Raw genomic sequence first — 20138 nt, 5'->3', positions numbered from 1 at the left:
CTCTAAAATCACCTTTATGTCAATAATTACTATATAAACCTATATAGTCAATATATTTACTAGTCAAAGTCAAAGTCAAAATCATTTATTAATTTAGGTAACGGAATGTGCACTTATGAACGTCAGTAAATAAATACATATTAAATGCTAGATGCTTCTAATTTTACATTTACTGCCAGTTCTCAATTCAAGGGCATATAACGGACGAGAAGAACTGGCAATAACTCTTCGCCACTGTTTTTAATCGCCAAGTGTTTCGTTTTACAAAATGTTTGTAAGGAGCAGCAACCATTACATCATATTCCACATGGTTAATTGATAATAATAAAAACAAAGATTTGTCTTCTAGCAGCATGGTGAAATACGATATTGAACGAAAAGAGATTAATATACTCTAATTTAAAAGATCTAGCAAGGTAAGGTACATGACAGGACTATCCACGCGCGATGTACCAATTAACATTATTTTAGTTGTATATTAAAATATATTTAATAATTAAATTATTAATTTGTGAGACTATGCAAGCAATTGGGAGGTGGCACAGGGAGTGCTGGAAGCTCGTTTTCATCTCGCTCGTTCGTATCGCAAGGCCAGCGAAGTGATTGAGTGTGAAATTATTAAATAACATTGGCCCCATGTTTAAGCCTATTGGGACATAAGGTGGTGGATATATTTATCAGATGCTTAGTTTTATTGGTTAAATTAAGATTATTTTAAAGTATTAGGTACTTAGATTAGATTTACAACATACGTGATTTAAAACGTTATGAATGTACGAGACAATTTTTATATTTATGGTCGATATTGTAGCTAGTTGAAAATAAATAATAACGTGAACATGACAAAAATCAAACTGTTCAAATTATAAGTTAAAAAGTGACTATAGCAAACAATATCACCGCGGAAGGAACTCTACAGTACGCTACGGACGTGCTACGACTGTGCTACAAGCTCCTGATAAAGTGTTAGGTCGTAGCATTCCATAGAGGGAAGAAAAGGATTGAGAAAAATATTAATACTTTTAAAATATTTCCATTGGTAAATGACATACTTTGTTCTTTTGTTTTTAGTGAATCCAGTTTTTTCATAATAAGCGTAACAAACGTAAAACTTTGGTATTGAAAAGTTTTTGGGCGCTGCTTTAAATCAAAATAATTTTACAATAAGTCAATAATAAAAATATTTCTATTGCTTTCGTTAAACAATAGCTTCATTTTGTTCTTTGTGAAGCCAGAGATAAGCTTGACCCTGATCCAAAAAACAGTCAAAGGTTTTTTACTTGAAAATATGAGTTGGCGCGCTTTTGATGGTGTAACGCTACATGTCAACCACGGATTTTCTTGTTGTTTTTCTTTTCAGTAAAATATATTTAATGTATAAAGTACGTTAACGTTAGTAAAAAATACAAAAAACGTAAAAATAACAACAACAAATTGGTCACTTAGTTATTCTTAAAAGCTTTTACCAAATCTCTTCTTAGCGGTAGTCTAATCACTTCATTTTTACGAGGATTACTTTAAAAGATTGTATGTCATAATCATAAAGTATTGTGTACGATTTATGAATGAATTATTTTATGAAATAATTAAAAAAAGGGAAAACTTTACTTTTTTGTATTACTTATATGAAATGGGTCAAATGGCAACAATAACATTTTTGGCGATGAATGGTAAATTTCTAGGTCATTGTGACGTCGGATACAATCGTAACCAAGAACGTCAGACTAGCGGACGGGTCTGATAAGATGTTGAAAATAACTATCGCTAAGTTATTAGCACAAACTATTAGTTTCAATAACGGCTTACTTAAAATCTGTATTGGTCTGCAACGTCACGTTACTAAAACATTACCTAGAACTTAAACATATTATGATCAAGAATTAACGACAAATAGAACTCGGGAGAAAGAAATTCAAATTTTTACATACAAAAGTGAATTCTATGACACAGTGCTGGAACGTTGAGAGAATTTCCGCTCCTAGAGTGTCGGTGAGCGTCAGTTGTACTTTTAACTTCACCGCGAAAGGACGTTACGTCATACGTCATCTAAATACGTGTTTGTTGGTGGGAATTGTGAAAACTGATTTGCATCTAAATAGCTTTGTTTTAATTGAATATTACTTTTGTGATGTGAAAAGTTTTTATGCATTGTTATGGTAAGTTTATAAGGCGTATTTTTTATGTAGAAATATGATTTTTTTTCTACGTTTATATTTTTTATAAAGAATTGTTATATTTTGTTGTGAGTAGTTTTACTTTGAAATTGTTTAGCTATATACCTACAAGAGAGTAGCTTTTTTAATCAATCCAATTAAAAAATATATTTCTAAAAACAACCAATTAAGTTTTGTAGTATAAATATTATTAATTTTAGATTTGGTAATAGATAGGTACAATATTAAGTTAGTTTGTTCTATAAATCTTTATCAATTGTTTAAAAAATTTAAAATAAGAACTATACATTTTCCGTCTTCATTTTTGTCTAACTCAATTTATTATTATATTAAATTTTATGTAAATGAATTATAACTTGAGAACGTTTCGAATTTAATTTGTTCGTTCTTATATTAATTTATTCCCTTTAAATTTCGGTTTAGAAATTGGTTTCCTTTGCTTTGGGATAAAGGTGCTTATTAATAATTTATAGACACATATAATCCAAATGGTATTAATTCGTGATCTAGTTTTGAGTGCTGTCAATGTTATTGCGTAGTTTACAAAAAAATATTGTTCATTAACAAAAACTAAATAAGGAATATGGCGTTTTTAAACTAAAGTACTTACTCGCTCTTTGGTTGTCATCAAATCGTATTGTGCTTTATCGAAAAGAGAGTATAAAATATGTATATTTATAGTATTGAAAACTTCTTATGCATATTAAAAAATTATTTACGTTCTAGGTAGCTTCTTTTAAACCAATTATTTATCTTAATAAGTATTTGCTTTCCTGAGCTTTAATATGAAGAATGCGACTTTTTTGTTTTAAAGTGAAAAATATTTTAATGGTTAAAGGCTAGTAAAGGATTTCGTGTAGTATTTGTTATTTGGCTATGAAACTTTTTAATCGTACTATTTTTATTGGGATACTTAAATAAACTAGGGTTACATAGTTAAATAATGAATGTGTTATTTCGATTAAATTTAACTTATAAAAGTTTTATCGTTGATAAATTGTATAATCTGAATCTTGGTCTATCAACTATAAGGTCCTAAGGATAACGGAACCTTAAATTTTAAAAGCTTACTTCACGGTAATAAAACTTATATTTAATTGAATGTAACTCTTCTATTGAAACTGAAACAAAAATATAAAAAAAAGTATTACTTATATTATTGTATAACTTTATAAAAACAAAGTTCCGTCATGAGTAAATGCTCAGTAGAAAGTTTCAAAAAGCCTTTTCAATTGATTCAGTGCAATCGTTGTCAATAAACAACAAACTATTTGTATTTATTGATAAAAATCTAAATGAATTATGACGGCAGTTTTTGCAATCATTTGAAACGGCAAATTTAGTGCTTAATGTTACGTAAAATACTAACAAACGGTGTAGAAATTTTGAGAATTGAATTTTATATTTATAGCATTCGATTTTTATTCATATACGTAAATTAAATTGCATTTCTGATTGAATGGAAAGCGAATAAATATGTTAAACTTCTCAAAGTACATTCAATATTTACTTGAATGCAAGTTTTAAAGTAGTAAACTGTTTGCTATGAACTCACTTGGATCTTTCGAAACAGTCGACAAAAGACCAACAATAGAATTGTTCAATTCTTATAAATAATCATAATTTGGCAGTCAATTTTATTTCTATTTAATTAAAATATGTCGTCAGTATTTGGGTGGAGCTTTTGTGTCTTTTCTTTTTAATAAAATATGTTCTGAAGAAATGACAGTGTATGAAATTCGCACTATTATATACCATATTATGACTGATTTGGTCGCAAACCAAACAAAATTGTATTAGTCAAAAATATTAACCATGTTCGCGTTATGATAAGACAGATGTGATTAAAAAAAATTGTTTTTAAATTATGGTGTAGAATTTTTTAAGTATCTTAAATTCAAAATTTCTCTTCAATCTACATGACTTTGACCACAACTACAATATCGATCGAGTGCATTTGCTCTGTTTTACATCAGACCAGTGATCTGATCATTTATGCCCCGATGGAAATGCAGTAATATTCTAGGATCTAGAACGTGGGATAACTAGAAATTATGTCGATTTAAACTAATAAATGTAGTTACTACCATTTATGTGAAGAATGTTTTGCTCAGTACTGAAGTATGTGGTCAGTTTTATGTGCTTTCCGAACCGTTTATTACGAATTTTTTCGCCTGGGATAACAGTTTTCATAAGTTAGCAGGTACAAAGAAATGGTGCCAGATCATACAAGTAAAAAGAATACATACAATGAGCGCACTTTTAATTAAATTATTAACACACATTTGATAAAACATAAACATGTATTATAGTCCAAGATCCCAGGGCCGCCAGACGTCACGTATTTTCTGACGGATGAAATGTGGACGATTGAGTAGTGTTAGTATGCACTATGATCGTATGCCTACCTGCTAGCTTGGTCAAACGGCCAATTTCCAGGTATCAGGTAATCAAGGTACACAAAAACACTACTTACTTCACGTAAATTCTCATGGCTGATTTTTATATATGTTTTCGAGTGTATAGTTAAAAATAAATTGTCAATACTCCCAGACACTTTCCGTCGGCCATATTGCTTGACAGACGCTTTAAGGGTCTCAAAATAATTAGTCAACTTCACGTAAATTCTGACGCTCCATTTTTATATATGTTCATTCGACAACTATTTTAAAAGCTTTGACAAGAAGACAGACCGATCCAAGGGGCCAATCATCCCCTAAACTAAATTTTAATATCTCTGTGAGTGGGAGAGCATTATCTACGCGCATGAGACTGAGTGAGACCGACTGCGCTATTAAGGCCATGAAAATTAATTGAACAGATATTTTATAATTTTTAGAACTTTTGTTGACAAGTAAATTATAGCAACAAAAATAAGAAAAAAAATTGACACATAATAAATAATACTAAAGTTAGCCGACATTTTTTTTTTTTCAATTTATTAATTAGAACTAAAAAATATTTATTAAAAATACCACTTATATTTAAATAGCAGCAATTTTTTTAATTAATTATTTATTGGAAATTTGGAAACAAAGTGGAAAAATATTAATTCTTCAATATTTCTTAACAGTGGCTTTTAATCTTCATTATCATCATCGTTGAAATTAGATAATTAATCATCCAGCCAATCTTGAAATTGAATATCTAAATCGTGATCGTCATCATCAGCATTATCCTTATTTTCTTCCTCTGTAAAAAACAAGTTAAACAATGAAGGTCTGAAAAAACTAAAAAGATACAAATAATATGAGAAACGAAAATAATTTACCTGATTGTTCTTCCAGCGACTCACTGACAAAACCCGGTAATTGATCTCCATCGAACCAATGAAAATCATATTTACCATCTTGTAGTGTCCAGCCATTGTTTTCGGGGTTGAAAATATTTATCATCTTCATACTTGCATTGTTCCAAAGACTAGCGATATAGCTAGCCCGTCGAAACTTTTGCCAAAGCTCACTTTTACAAGGTGGTAAGTTACTGTTATCGAAGTTTCTTAAATTCTTTCGATTGAATTGTTCATTTATATCAGATATACCATGTATGTATTAATAAACAGCTGTAGTCTGGCAGCATCTACATCAATTATTCCAGGAACGTTGTAAACATCACAGATACATTTTTGTATTATGTTGAATACACGTTCAAGTAATTTTCATGGCTTTAACAGCGCAGTCGGTCTCACTCAGTCTCATGCGCGTAGATAATGCTCTCCCACTCATAGAGATATTAAAATTTAGTTTAGGGGATGATTGGCCCCTTGGATCGGTCTGTCTTCTTGTCAAAGCTTTTAAAATAGTTGTTGGATGAACATATATAAAAATGGAGCGTCAGAATTTACGTGAAGTTGACTAATTATTTTGAGACCCTTAAAGCGTCTGTCAAGCAATATGGCCGACGGAAAGTGTCTGGGAGTATTGACAATTTATTTTTAACTATACACTAGAAAACATATATAAAAATCAGCCATGAGAATTTACGTGAAGTAAGTAATGTTTTTGTGTACCTTGATTACCTGATACCTGGAAATTGGCCGTTTGACCAAGCTAGCAGGTAGGCATACGATCATAGTACATACTAACACTACCCAATCGTCCACATTTCATCCGTCAGAAAATACGTGACGTCTGGCGGCCCTGGGATCTTGCTCTATTAGCTTTTTACTATTTCAGAGTTACCTAACAATGAAAAGTTGATAATTCTTTACAAAGACTCGAATAAAGTTTATACCCCAATTTGAGGTATTCTTGAAAAGGCTACTTTTTCCTTACTTTTAAGCATTCTTAAACAACAAAGACGTTTCCGTGTGTAACGCCCTTCTGGAGTGTAATAAATAAGAGACTTCATTTTAAGCACCTCAGTAAAGGATTTCCTTTGTGCTCTGGAGAATATTTTTCTCTATCCAATGTAATTTTCAGGGGAGGTATTGTGTTGGTTCAATAGATGTGGCAATATTTTGTCGATGTTACCTTTTATTTATCTCCAGAATATGAAAGTCGTGTTTTGTTTAATTAGTTATGCTATTAATAATCTTCCTCTCCCATTGTCTCTTAATTTTACTAATTTAAAATTAAACAGGTGTTTAGTGTGCCTGTACAGACGTTTAATTGTGACCTCGAAGACCTAAAGCTTAATTACAAAAGCGAATACTTAAGAAATTAATTTAGTTTTTAATACTGTTTTAAAAATATGGTGAGAGCTTAACCACCATGTAAACCAGTTTTATACACTCAGGTACTCTACTTAATCTGCTTGAAATAATCAGATTTCAGCAGCAAAGCAAAGCAGAATCATTTACTGTTTATCGACCTTAAGAGATAAATAGATGCTAAGAAACCAGAACACATTCTTCAGTGAACATACTAGATAAGTCTGTGTAATTACTCATTTTTAACAAACTCCAAAAAAAAACAAAAGAGGAGGTTATCAATTCGACACGTATTTTTTTGAGGATTTGAGGTCTTTGAAGTCGGTTCTACTTTAAAGGAGTTTTATAAACCAGCCAGCCTTCTGTATGTACGTATCAACTAAAATAATCCTAACATTAACCCAAAAAGAACACTTCCAAGTTCTTGTTAATGGAATGAAAAATTAAGTGATATAATGAACGAATCAGGGCACAATGCGCACGTAACATCGTTCTCAAGTAGTTGCAGATTGCTTCAATGAGAAAGTGAAGTAACTTTTATTTGAAGTCTGAACTAATAAATTCTCAAGCATCTGCTTTCCGTCTGAATATTACTTGAAGAGAAATCACGACAGCAACTGATAATGTCATGCTACAATGCGTCGGAATGCTTTCGAAGTTGTGTTTCAAAGTATTTTTGAATAGCTATCCTATTTGCAACACAGATATCACTTTAAAAAGTATTATTTAAATAATATATATAGTACATAATGTTATATTACAAATACCTAAGTCATGGATCAAATTTCAATGATAAAGTTAGAATCAAATCAGTTTCTCAATATGAGTTAAAAACCTGTAATTGTGAATATATAGTTATTTAAAGGCGTACTAGCGAGCTGGTAGTGTAAGTGTCCATGAAAGGAGGTTAAAATGTTCTATAATATATATATATATATAGCTACTTTGCTGTTTATATAATAATATTTCTGCTGCCTTTATAATAATTTAACTAATCAGCTATTCAACTATAAATAACTAAATCAATCCATTTTGTCTCTTTTTTTTGTTCTGTTTTTATCTATTTATCACAGCGTGAAAAAAAACTTTACAGAGACGAATCTATTAGTTAAATTCGTGCTGTTATATCAACTTTATATATATTATACTATAATAGTACCTTGGTTTATTCAAGTATTTGAATTCAGTGAAACTCCCCCTGGTAATCTCTTTCAGACCGATAAACAACATCTTAATGACCCAATAAAATTAGCCTGACTGTTCGATGTCCCACGATATCTTAAGTCCAGGCAATAAATTCTAGATTAGGACGAATTCAATAAAACTATCTTGAAAACATTAATTCAGCTTTTACACGAAAATAAAATTTTACTGACGGTACCGCTGACCTTTTAAATCTCGGATTCATACAAAATATACTTAAGGGACACTAAAGGAAAAGAAACTTTTCGAGTAGGTCTTATAATAAAGGATACATTTTGTTAAGTAGATTGAAGGAACGTGCCCACTCAAGAGAATACAGTGTCATACATAATACAGAGCCTTATATTTGATTATTATTGAATCCTCAGCTAAAATGTTACAGGTAATATATTATAATAGTTGTATAATATTGTGACGTGGTATTTTCAAACTGATTTGTTCTTAAACCTTCTAGAAAAGAGCGTTTATATTAAAACCAGTAACCACTATCAAGGACTTAGCGTTGCAGGTGTTATGATGGCGGTCAGCACATTATTCTTAGTTATAACCCTGTTCATTTGAAGGAGAAATTTAATAAAAGGAATATGATGAAGTAATTCTCTGAAAACTTTTATAAACGCAATTTCATTTGATGTATATTGTTGTTTCACTTGATTGTTATTATTTATTCATTCAACAATTTATTAATTAATATTTACGAGATGGTTTCGTATGCGAATGTTATGTAAATATTTTTTGGAATTGTTTAATATTAATTGTAATTGAGTTTTCTTTTGTCTCTTTCAAGTTGAGTAGAAAACAATGTGAGCAGTATTTTCTACCTTTACATAATATGTTACATGTGTTAAGGGCTGAAATATTTCTTTCTGTAAGGCAGTAAACGAACTGTGAAGTTTATTTGCTCATTCTCACGGCGCCTGATTCACAAATACATCGTTTGTCGTATGAACACAGCCTAAATCAAATATACCTTCGTAAGGAAATTTTATTAAGTACAAGGTACCAAGGTTGTAGCGTTTTACGTAATACCAGTACTGAAATGAAATTTATATAGTCCTAATTCAGCTCAGTCTTCTTAAACAAGTTCATTAAAAAGAATCTTTATAGTGCATTTTTATCGCTTCGTTATAAATTTCTAAAACGATGTCGTATGGCGTTTTGTTCGCTCAATTTTTTTTTAACGGCGGGAGGACCTCCTCACTTCATTTGTAATTTTAATTATTTTACTGTATAACTAATTTATTTATTTCCAACATAAATAAATTCATTAATTCCACAATAACAGTATTTACAATATTCTTAATAAAATAATAACAAATTTACTTACTTAGGTATTAGGAACCTTTAATGACAGTGTACATTTCCTCGCTGTATTGCAATACATAATCGTTGAAAGAGGATGCACGAGTTCTGGGGCCACCGGTTCTATCTACCTAACTTAAATCTTTAATTAGTGCCTGTGCAGTTGAACCCTACGACCCAAAAGTCTCTACTCCAAAGGAAGAGGAACCTCAAAATAGAATATCAAAGTAGAACACTAAAAATATTTGTGGTAGGTAAATATACAATTTAAAATTCACGTTGTTAAAATGAAAATAAAAAACTATGGTTAAAAACCATCGTCAAGTACGATCCAACACAATAATGTGAATAAATCTTAAACACTTAGGTAACAATGGCTATAAAGCAAATTTCCTCTCATAGAATGCCTAATCTAGATTCTATCTTAACTCAAAATACCGTTTCAACCCGCAATACAATATAGAGAATTCGCCGCTTTATTTCGCGCCCTACTCTTTGTCATCTTCCACCCAAACCGTGTTCAGCTATTTCGTTCTATGTGTATTCGGTCCGTTTGAAATAATGCCAGTATTTTGCTCACGTAATTCTAATACTAAAATATCTGTCCATTCTGGTGATTTCAAGTGTGAAGATTTACAAAGAATTGCAGACTTAAATCGTAATAGGAGTTTAACGGCATTTCATTTTTATAGACTCACTTTCTGCCGCTATTTTATCCGCATTAGTTTAAGATACCTGCAAATTCGTGCAGATAGGTTTTGTGTTTTGGTGTTATTTGGTGTCATATCTTCGAAGGTATTTCTTGAAATCAAATGATTTCAGGAGTACTTTTAATAAATAAAATACTAACATATAATAATAAATTAAATACTTGCGATAGATTTCATTTTTTAGGATGGACATCATGTTTATAAAAATATCTATGCCAATAACGAATTATTTTAAAATAAAACTATGTCTGATGAGGCAAACATTGTTTTGTCGTATAAAGACAAAGTACTAATATCGCTACTAAAATGAGGTTCCGTAAAATTAGGGTAGAATTTAAGTGATTGATGCCAAATCGTAAAAAAAATCCAGATTTTTTATATATCGATTGATTACCAACGGAAGAGAAGAACTGGCAACAAATTCTCCGCCACTCTTTTTAATCGCCAAGTTTTTTGTTTTACACAATGTTTGTAGAGAGCTGCAACCATTACACCATCTTCCACGTGACATATTAAGTAATTACTAGTTAATTTATAATAATAAATTAATTAAAAACAAAGATTTGTCCTCTATCAGCAGGAGGCAAGGTGAAATAGAAGCACGCACTTACATTCTCGTGGGAACAACACGCAAACACATAGTCGAAATAACTAATATCACCGCATTCACGAATTCAAGTCCGACCAGTCGCCACAAGTAGCTGGCCATGGGCCCCCTCACGATATTTTAGGGAGAGATACAACCCAACGCATGGACACCGCCACAAGTAATGACATATTTTAAGCGAGCATGACGATCTTTAGCAAGTGAATATCCGCGGTCTCTGCCTACATCTTCGGGCAAAGACGTGATAATATAAATAAATATAGATGAATAATTAACACTTACAATAAGGTCCAAATTCTGAGATTTTGTTAAACCACTCTCCACACTAAATTCGGTTTATCAGAAAAAATATATGTAAATATATCTCTCGAAATGGCCTCTTAATCGGTTGGGGGTTGACATCACGATTATTACAAAGCCAATTAAAACGAAACATTAGACCAAATAAACACATTAAACTTAATAGTTTAAATGTAATTACACTGAGCTTATCCCATAAAGAATATGTTGAAATTTATCACGGTCTTATCCTGACAAGTCGCAAATTAGAACGGATTACGCGATTCAGGGGGTCTTAAACAGAATGTACTCGTAATTAAGTGTTATAACTTTGAATTACATTGTATTTGCTGAGGACCAGCGGTTATGGTGTTAATTTGAGATTAAGCTGGGCTAAGCTGGGTTATACCATCCTTTTTAAACAAACAATAATATTGAGATCAGAGTGTTCAGGCAGGAATTAAAAACGAAATTTTTTTTGTTTTATTATTAATTGAGATAGATATTAGTAAATTGTGTTTTATTCTGTTAAAGATATATTTTTAATAATGCTTTTAACAAAGCGGTGAAATCTTTATTTTATATGGTAAAATAGTTTCCCGTAAAATTTGGGTTGTGTGTGTATGAAAAATTCAATTTGTTAATGTAGAATTATAATTATTAGTATAAAAATCATAAAATATATACGAAATATATAATACTATTTCATCCGCATTGCATAATTGCTGAAAGTTGTTCACGGTTCCCTTTACTAAGCATTTTCTTTTGCAAACTGTGGAAATGAGTCTCGAGGAAGGTCTTTCCTGAGAGATACGACGTCCAAATGTTTAAAAAGAAATTATACTCCTCCCTCAAAGACCGGCAACGCACCCATAAAATGTGTCCATAGGCTGCGATGACTGCCCATTATGGACGTTCCGTAGTTTCGTGTGTGTACTTCAAACATGTTAATAATAATACTTTATTTACATCACAATAACATATAGCAAAAAAATAAAAAATAAAGCAAACGATGTTATTAAAACTTGTTTGCCAATTTTTTCTTTATCAAAATGATCTCATTTTTTTAGAATTTTTACCAACTGCAAAAATGAGGTAACAGTTTGACATTATTGGATTTGTGTATGATCTTTTTAGCTTTCTAATAACGTATGCTAAACATCGAAACTAGAAATCATCATTTTTTTACTCAGATTTTTAAATATATATTAGGTATTTATTTAAAATATACTTACGTTAATAGTGTTGACATTAAGTCATTGTTTATTTGATTTAAGGTGGACGGCTTTTTTTCCCTACCCTATATTAATTGAAAAAAACAAATATATTGCAGCATCGGTGTGGGAGAACAAAGCCTCATGACGCACTCTTAAGCAGTCGAAAACAGCTCTGTAACACTTATGGTTTTAATTACAACAACTTTCGGAACAAGTCTAGATCCATTTCAAGTATCAAAATAAACTCAAATAATGAAATCCCGGGAGATGTCGGTTCTTTTTAGCGATTCGCTCGATGCGCCACGGTATTAGCATATTAATGAACAAACGTGCCTCATGGGCTACGAACTAACATCCTTAATTACTTTTGTACTAGCTCTTCCACAACGTTTTTCATTTGAACGGCCTTTGAATAAGTTTTAAAATGTATTTTTCTATTAAAAACTTGTACAGAAATAGCTTAGGACTTTTTTTAATGAATGTTAAATTCGGGGTAACAAAGCTCAATTAAAGCTAGAAATTCGTTTAATAAAGACAATTTTTTTTAAATTTAATATTCGCAAATTAATTTATATAAACCTACTTTTTAAATTTAATGTAATTTTTTAAATAATTCTAAAATTAATTTAATTAATTTAAACAGCCAGCAATATATAGAAGTAGACTCATCTAATGTTAAGTGGTACCGCCACCCATGGACACTCAACTCAGAGGGCTCGCAAGTAGGTTGCCGACCTAAGAATTTATACCCTCTTATCTCGAAGGACCGAATGTCGTAGTGGTTCCCAAATACCACAACGGTGAGCTGGTTCACGTAGCGGTGGTGCGCGGCAAAAAATGCCTGAAACGCAATAAACACTGCTTTAATCACTTAAAGCTTTTGGAGTACGTGGTAACATATTAAATAATAACTTTAAACTATCTTAACTTATCCTAATTGTAAAAAAAAATTACCGTCCACCTTATTAAACAACAAGTATACACTGTTTGCTGAAAAATGTAAATCTGTTGTTATCCGAAAAATCCTTATAAAGTAGGAACCGAGGATTTTATGCCAATTATCTTAAATGAGTTTAATGAGATTAGCGGTTGAGCTAGCTCGTATCAAATTTTGTAGTTTATTTGAAAGGAATTTTATACGATTTTGCGTGTATGTGAAGTTTTTTGTAATAATAATGTAAGTGATGGCGTTAGTGTATGTAGGTTGCAATATTCAAAAAGACAACAGTTTGACCTGCTTGTTAATATTGTTGGAATATGATAATATTTGAGTATGATGTATCTTTGTTCGCAAAATTTTCGGTGACTCAGTCTTACGATATGATCCATTTTGAATTTATACAACCGTATATATATTATTCCGGCTAAGTAAGGACCAGTATTAACAAAATCAATTCGGTCAATTTTATCTATGCAATTCTTGAGTGTTCTCGTTGACAGGTTTTATATTTTAAAATTACTTTTGTCATATACATATTTGAGACCTTTTTTGTTGAAAATTTAATTATTTTTAATGACGATTTACAATGAAAATAAAGAATAATTTTTTTTTCAATGCATTTTAAATGGGAAAGGGGACCCCTTCATGCGCCAGCTCAATTTTCAAGATATCAATATCACTTTTTAGGATGTGTTTTTTTGTCTGACAAAGAAGCTTTTTAGATATATTTACTCAAAAAAAAACAAATTTTGAATCAGTCTAATATACACGTTTTATATAGGCCTTATATGCAATATGAATGATATTCTATAATATCTTACAATGAAAACACCAGCGACAAGTTCTTAACCCAGTTAATGACCCAATTCCGAGAAGTCGCAGAAGATATTTCACAAATAAACATAGAAATCCAACAGATCTCATTTAAAAAGGTAATTTTTCTACACAGATGTTTACTTCTCATGTATGAAACGGTCTGAAACCTTTTCACAAGAGAAGTGTGTTATGATATCGCATAATGCGTTGGACATATTTTCTTTTGTTGATGAAATTGTCCTATAAATCTCTCGGACACGGAAAGGTGGTATTGTTATTTTCATTTTATGAAAGTAATGATAATTTTTCGAATTTCGACATGGGCTTTCATTTGACGCATTGGTCTATAAATTTTATATATTATCTTCCACAACAAATATATTAAAGAACAATCAATAAAACTGTACCATACAATCATCATTATGACTGGAGTGACTTTAAATTGAAACCTAGTTCGGCGACTCATCAGAAATTACAGAAACAGTCTTGGAGTTTGGGTTAGCCGTTAGGATAAACGGTACGGCTAAAGCGTTACCGCACTCGTACATAATACGTGAATTTTTACGAGTCATACAGGCGTGAATGAGAATTAATTCCAAGATAATAATGTTATTATCTATATAAGTAGTCATAGTTTATGTTAGGTTAGAAATAAATAGGTATAAGAAAAAAAAACTATTTTCGTATGAGTAAAACGTAATGAATGGAGAAGACTTCTGCAGCCGTTTATTTGTTATTTTTTTGTTAAAATAAATTATTAGGTAGTCTTGCTTATAGCCGAAATACTCTTTCATGTATATTTTATCTGTTTGACATTTATATGACCTAATGGCTTTAGCGTGCTCATCTCTGAGTTCGTCGGTTCGATCCCCGTCTGTGCACCAATAGAGTTTCTGTATATGTGCATTTAACACTCGCTTGTGCGATGAAAGAGACCATTGTGAGGAACCCGGCATGACATAGACCCAAAAAGTCGAAAGGCGTGTATCAAGCACAGAAGGCCTGATCACCTACTTGCCTATTATATTGACAAATAATCATAAAACAGATACAGAAATCCGAGGCCTGAAAAGGCTGTAGCGCTACTGGTTTGTTTGTTTGTTATCGAACTCTGGTCCTAAGACAGCCTATCACCGTAAGATCAACTGCAATTAGCACGTAAACCATAAAACATAAGAATTTATGAAAGACTGATACAATAATAATTTACTTACTTAAATGTTCTTTATCCATATTGAACATTCTAATCAAAAAAAATATCGTATGAATTATGTCTTCTTGTAGCGATATCTGCGCACCTACCACGGATTATTTAAGATATTTAGGAGTTTTATGAAAACAACCATATCTAACAAAGAATTTTTATTAAAATCGTTTGTATATTGATTTAAAAATGGCATTCAAAACACTTAAGCACGATAAAATAGTATAACGTTGCATAACGCTATTTCTATTATATATAATATGTTTTGTTCAGCTTTGTAACAAATATAAAAATTGCCATTGGAACAAGTCCAAACAGGAGTTGTGTCCGCGAAACAAAAAGTTAAGCGCTCCCCGTATTCCTGTCAGGGATGGACTTGATTGAATGTTGGTTTGGGCCCCATGATTTTGAAGTCATGACATTTTTCGCATAAAAGTATTCAGGTAAGTTTAAAATGTTAACACAGTTTATAAAGCCAAAGGAAAGTCTTATAATAACATCGAGGCTTAAGTATACCTAAAATTAGATTACCGACTATAACATATAATAATAATTATTCCTTTTAGTAATAATCCTACTAATATTATAAACGCGACAGTTTGTATGTATGGATGGATGTTTGTTACTTTTTCACATAAAAACTACTGAGTGGATTTAATGAATTACAATAATATAGCTTATGCATTACAATAATACATAGGCAAATAGGGTGAATTGTCCAAAATATCAGGTAAGTATGAAAAAATCTACCATCTGCGAGCTATTCTGGCGTGCGCTGCCAAAACCGTGAGTTACGCATATATAATGCTCGATGAAAATGAAATGAAAATCTTAAATAGTCAATATATTCAGTAGTTTTTTTTTTATGCCACGCTAATATAAGCTACTCGAAATACTAATCCTGCGCAGACGAAGTCACGGGTCAGTCACGTAATTCAATAAAATCCTTGTTTGTAAACACGAAACAAGTCGATTGACTTATGTTACTAGTACATTTTTATTAATAATAAATTACCATATTTTTGATGTATTAAGATTTTTTGTAAATATGTTAGTTAAGTTATTCACGCTTAAACAAAATTCAAATAAACATTTTAATAATGTAATTTAACCATTAGATTAAATTTAAATATAAAAGATCTATGCAGAGCTTGTAATTATATGTTTTATTTTAGGGAATATTGAGTGTTAAGCCGTCCCTGGCGTCCGGTTATCTTAGTGGATGCCATTTAAAGCCATATTAGTTTCCGTGCACGTCGCGTCCCGTGCCACTTGTGACAACCATCAGATAGCTCTGATTCAACGACTTTTGTTACTTTTTATCCTCAGTTATTTAAATTCGTACGTTTAAAAGAGATTTAGCTACGTTAATATGTCGCTATGACGATAGAAAAAGCTTCTCTACAGTCTACTTTTTTTTTCTAGCTCCACTCCACACTCCCAAAGCGAGCTTTGGCCTCCGAATCTAGAGGACGCCACGCTTGACAATCAGACATTTGGAGCTCGTGTAGGTGCTTATTATCATAACTTTATAAGCTTTTTAATTCAAAATGAATTAGTCTTAAATTGTAATGTTAAGATTAAGTTCGGCAAAATGTATATTTATAATTCTGAATCTAACAACGAATTAAAGAAAACAACTTATTAATTATTTAATTATTAAAAACTTGCGGATCCAGCTTTGCACGGCTGGATATAGAATCAAATTTTTCGATATTAATAAAGCTTTGTTACTCAGGAATAGTATGTTTTAAAGTATTCTTCATTGCTGAATGTTGAAAGAATTTATTCTCTTTATGAACTTTCTGAATATGTGCGCATTTAATACTCGCTCGTACGGTGAAGGAAAACAGTGCGAGGAAACCGGCACAAAAAGGTGGGCGGCGTGTTTCAGACACAACTGATAACCAGCTACTTACTACTACTTATACCTGAGAAAAATATATGATCACAAATACAGAAATCTGACGCCTAAACCTAGAAGGTAGAGCCACTGATTTTTGTTTAATATTCGTATAGAAATCCTAACCAATCACCCCTTATTGTATTATTCCATATTTAGTTTCATAATATAATTCTACCATAGATTATGCTTCGAGGCAAAGTAAAGAGAAATATAATATGACAAAAAGGCTTGTTGACAAAATAAAATTTGGATAACGACGTAATAAATTACTTTTATGACGTCATGTACAAATTTGCTTTTCTCATACCGAACATATATTTACTTTCATAAACTAATGTCGAGAACTTCTTAATGTATGTAATAACCAATAAATATCCTAATACCTGGATTCTTCTTTTTATCCGGTACACTCTTGACAGAGCGGTCGTGATCGCTATGTAATAGTGATAACTCTCTATTTAGATTTTTTTACCAAAATAAATTAATTCGGTTCCTAAAATCTTAATTAAGGTTCCTTGCGAATAAGGAAGGCACACATCGCGAGGAAACCGTAATTTCTTATACCCTACGACATGTGTCAGGCGCAGAGAGCTAATTACTTTCTAAAAAAACTGAGGCAATTTATATATTTTTGAGCTAGCACCCCTGGATTGTTTTTTATTATACTTCAACCAAGCCCCCAATCTTTGAGGCTTTTGTAAATAACAATTTATGAATCAACAGTTAAACAAAAGATTTGGAAACGAACACCTTAGATAACTACTGTACAGAGTCCTCAATTAAGTTATTTTTAATATTAGTTAAATTTATATTATTAAAGTAAACCTAAAGAAACTATACTCACGAAATGTATTCTCTATTAGTTAAGGATGATTTAAGGATGCATCATGTCGATGATGCTTGTCGAAATCATCGACATGATTACGTTTTAATAATTTAGTCACTAAAAACCGTATACTTATGCAGTATTTCACCAAATCTGAATGTTAATCGAGTTAAAACAACACAAAGTTAATTCTAAAAGAGTTCAAAGTCAGGCTTTAATCAAACTACTTGTGAAAAAAATGCAAAAACAATCCGAACATCCTCTCATTACAGATGCTATACGGTAGAGCAAACTTCATTAGTACCGGTGAAAAAATAGGTCAATTGAACCCACTTACTTTCCTAACGATGGCTTGAATACGTCTATGTTTAGATTACTTATTGAATTAGCTATAGTACGAGTATTCTGTGACTGTGTGAACATTTTTAATATGACTTTTACTTAGACAGAAATCACGTCTCATAATTTTATAAATGTACAAGCAGACCGGCCAAGCGTTGCTGTGGCTAAGGTTTTTGTTATATTACATAGTAGCAAACTATTCAAGGGAAATGGTAGGAGAACACCAGTCATGTGGACCACCATGCTTTTGGTGGTTATGCCATTAAATTGTAGCTCATGTGAAACGTTGGTACTTTCAACATAGCGCCATCTGTTAGAATGGTGTCTATCAAAAAATAAACAAGTATTTAGCAAAAAAATAATAATGCGGGTATAAATTGAGATGCTATCCTATCTTTTAAGTTGGATCAAATTACACACGGTGTGCAAATTTGATTGATATCGGTTCGGTAGTTTAGGAGTCCATAGCGGACAAACAACGTGACACGTAATTTATATATATTAAGATTGAATTAAAAAAAATATATATCTCACTCTCATCTGTTAATAAACTATCTGTGGGCTACTTACCGAGAAGTAGAAACGTAATACAAGTAAGTATTACACCTAAATGTCTGGTTGTATCAATATTATATAGACAAACCAATATATAATCATACGAGTATATTTATACTTTTTTACAGAAATTCCAATTCAAAATTACAATAACAGTCCCATAGATATAACATCTTCAATCCACCCCATTCCCGGGTGTATCAAAAACAGTATTATTCTGGTCTCACAAATACGATAATGTATAAGCCTGTTAGAACAATTCAGTAAGAGACAATAGAACGAGTTCGCCCGAACGTGAAACGAGTATTTGTTATATTCTTATTGTGATATACCGAAAACAAAAGTTTGGAGTTGCGTGTAATTACTTGTTATTGGAGGAATTTTAATAGCTTTGCTCGAACTTAATTAAAATTCAACAATTAAATAAGAACTATACAATATATTTAAATGTATTTTGCAACAATTTGAAAACAAATTACTTTTCTACATTCAAAGTTGTATACTACACAATACAACGAATATATTTGTGGCCAGCGATACCGATTTTCATTACATCTAAGGATAAGTAAACCACTAAGATAAAAAAAATTGTTCTGCAATTGAATATTTTAAAGAAAACTACAATTAATTTTCGTAAAATGTATTTAATTTCAACTTTCTGGTGAAATACTGCAAGGAAATTTAACGAAAATCGTTATTACCCTGATACTTGAGGTCTTCGGATTAAGTTTGTTTTTCTATCTAATCTATCTCGGTCGATCGGACAGACCTCTGTAACTTAGCGGCGTTATTTGGGTTTCAAGTATAATTTATTATCTTCAATTCGATAGAAAAGGAAAGGTTAAGCTATAAATCGGTCGCAGCTGTGCTACGGACATAAGCTCGGAATTAGGTAACAAAAGAGGCGATTTGCGAATGTTTCCTGTCGATTTGTTGTTACAAAAATTTCGGTAGCGTTAATTGAATATCGTTTTGGATTTGTGGCGCGGGGAATGGATTTGTGAAATATTGTATTGGGCTTGGGAAGGTTTTGGATATGTAAATAATGGCGTTCATAACCATGGTTCGAAGCTCGCGTACAACTTTTGTTTTATGTGGGTTTACGGATACATCTTATAGGTATTTTGATTTATTTTAACAGAGCCCAGATTTATAAAGGCGTAGTGTGGCTATGAATTTAACATTTATTATAATTTTAAAAAGATTAATACATCGTCACTGATTGTGAATATATTAAAATTATTGCTTGCCGTCGAACCGTCGAACGTTAGTGGCGCTACAACCATGAGTCTTCACCTATTATTGCATATATTTCTTTGATATTTTTTTATAGAAAAATTGGTGATTAGACTTCTGTTTGCCATAAGTCATAGATTTTTAGATTTGAGAAATACCGGTTTCCTCAC

General features: G+C 31.4%; 1 protein-coding gene across 1 annotated transcript in view; it reads left to right on the top strand.

The window, feature by feature from the left end:
• The first annotated feature begins 1992 nt into the window (after positions 1 to 1992).
• Positions 1993 to 20138, top strand: part of LOC125053276 — a 95284-nt gene continuing 77138 nt past the window's right edge. The window contains exon 1 of the mRNA XM_047654568.1: positions 1993 to 2156. The gene's annotated coding sequence lies outside the window, so the exon portion shown is untranslated. The remainder of the gene's footprint in view (positions 2157 to 20138) is intronic.

The sequence above is a fragment of the Pieris napi genome, chromosome 10, assembly GCF_905475465.1.
Source record: "Pieris napi chromosome 10, ilPieNapi1.2, whole genome shotgun sequence".
NCBI classification, from domain to species: domain Eukaryota; kingdom Metazoa; phylum Arthropoda; class Insecta; order Lepidoptera; family Pieridae; genus Pieris; species Pieris napi.
The sequence above is the reverse complement of the archived record's forward strand: the minus strand, read 5'-3'. Positions and strand labels throughout refer to the sequence as shown.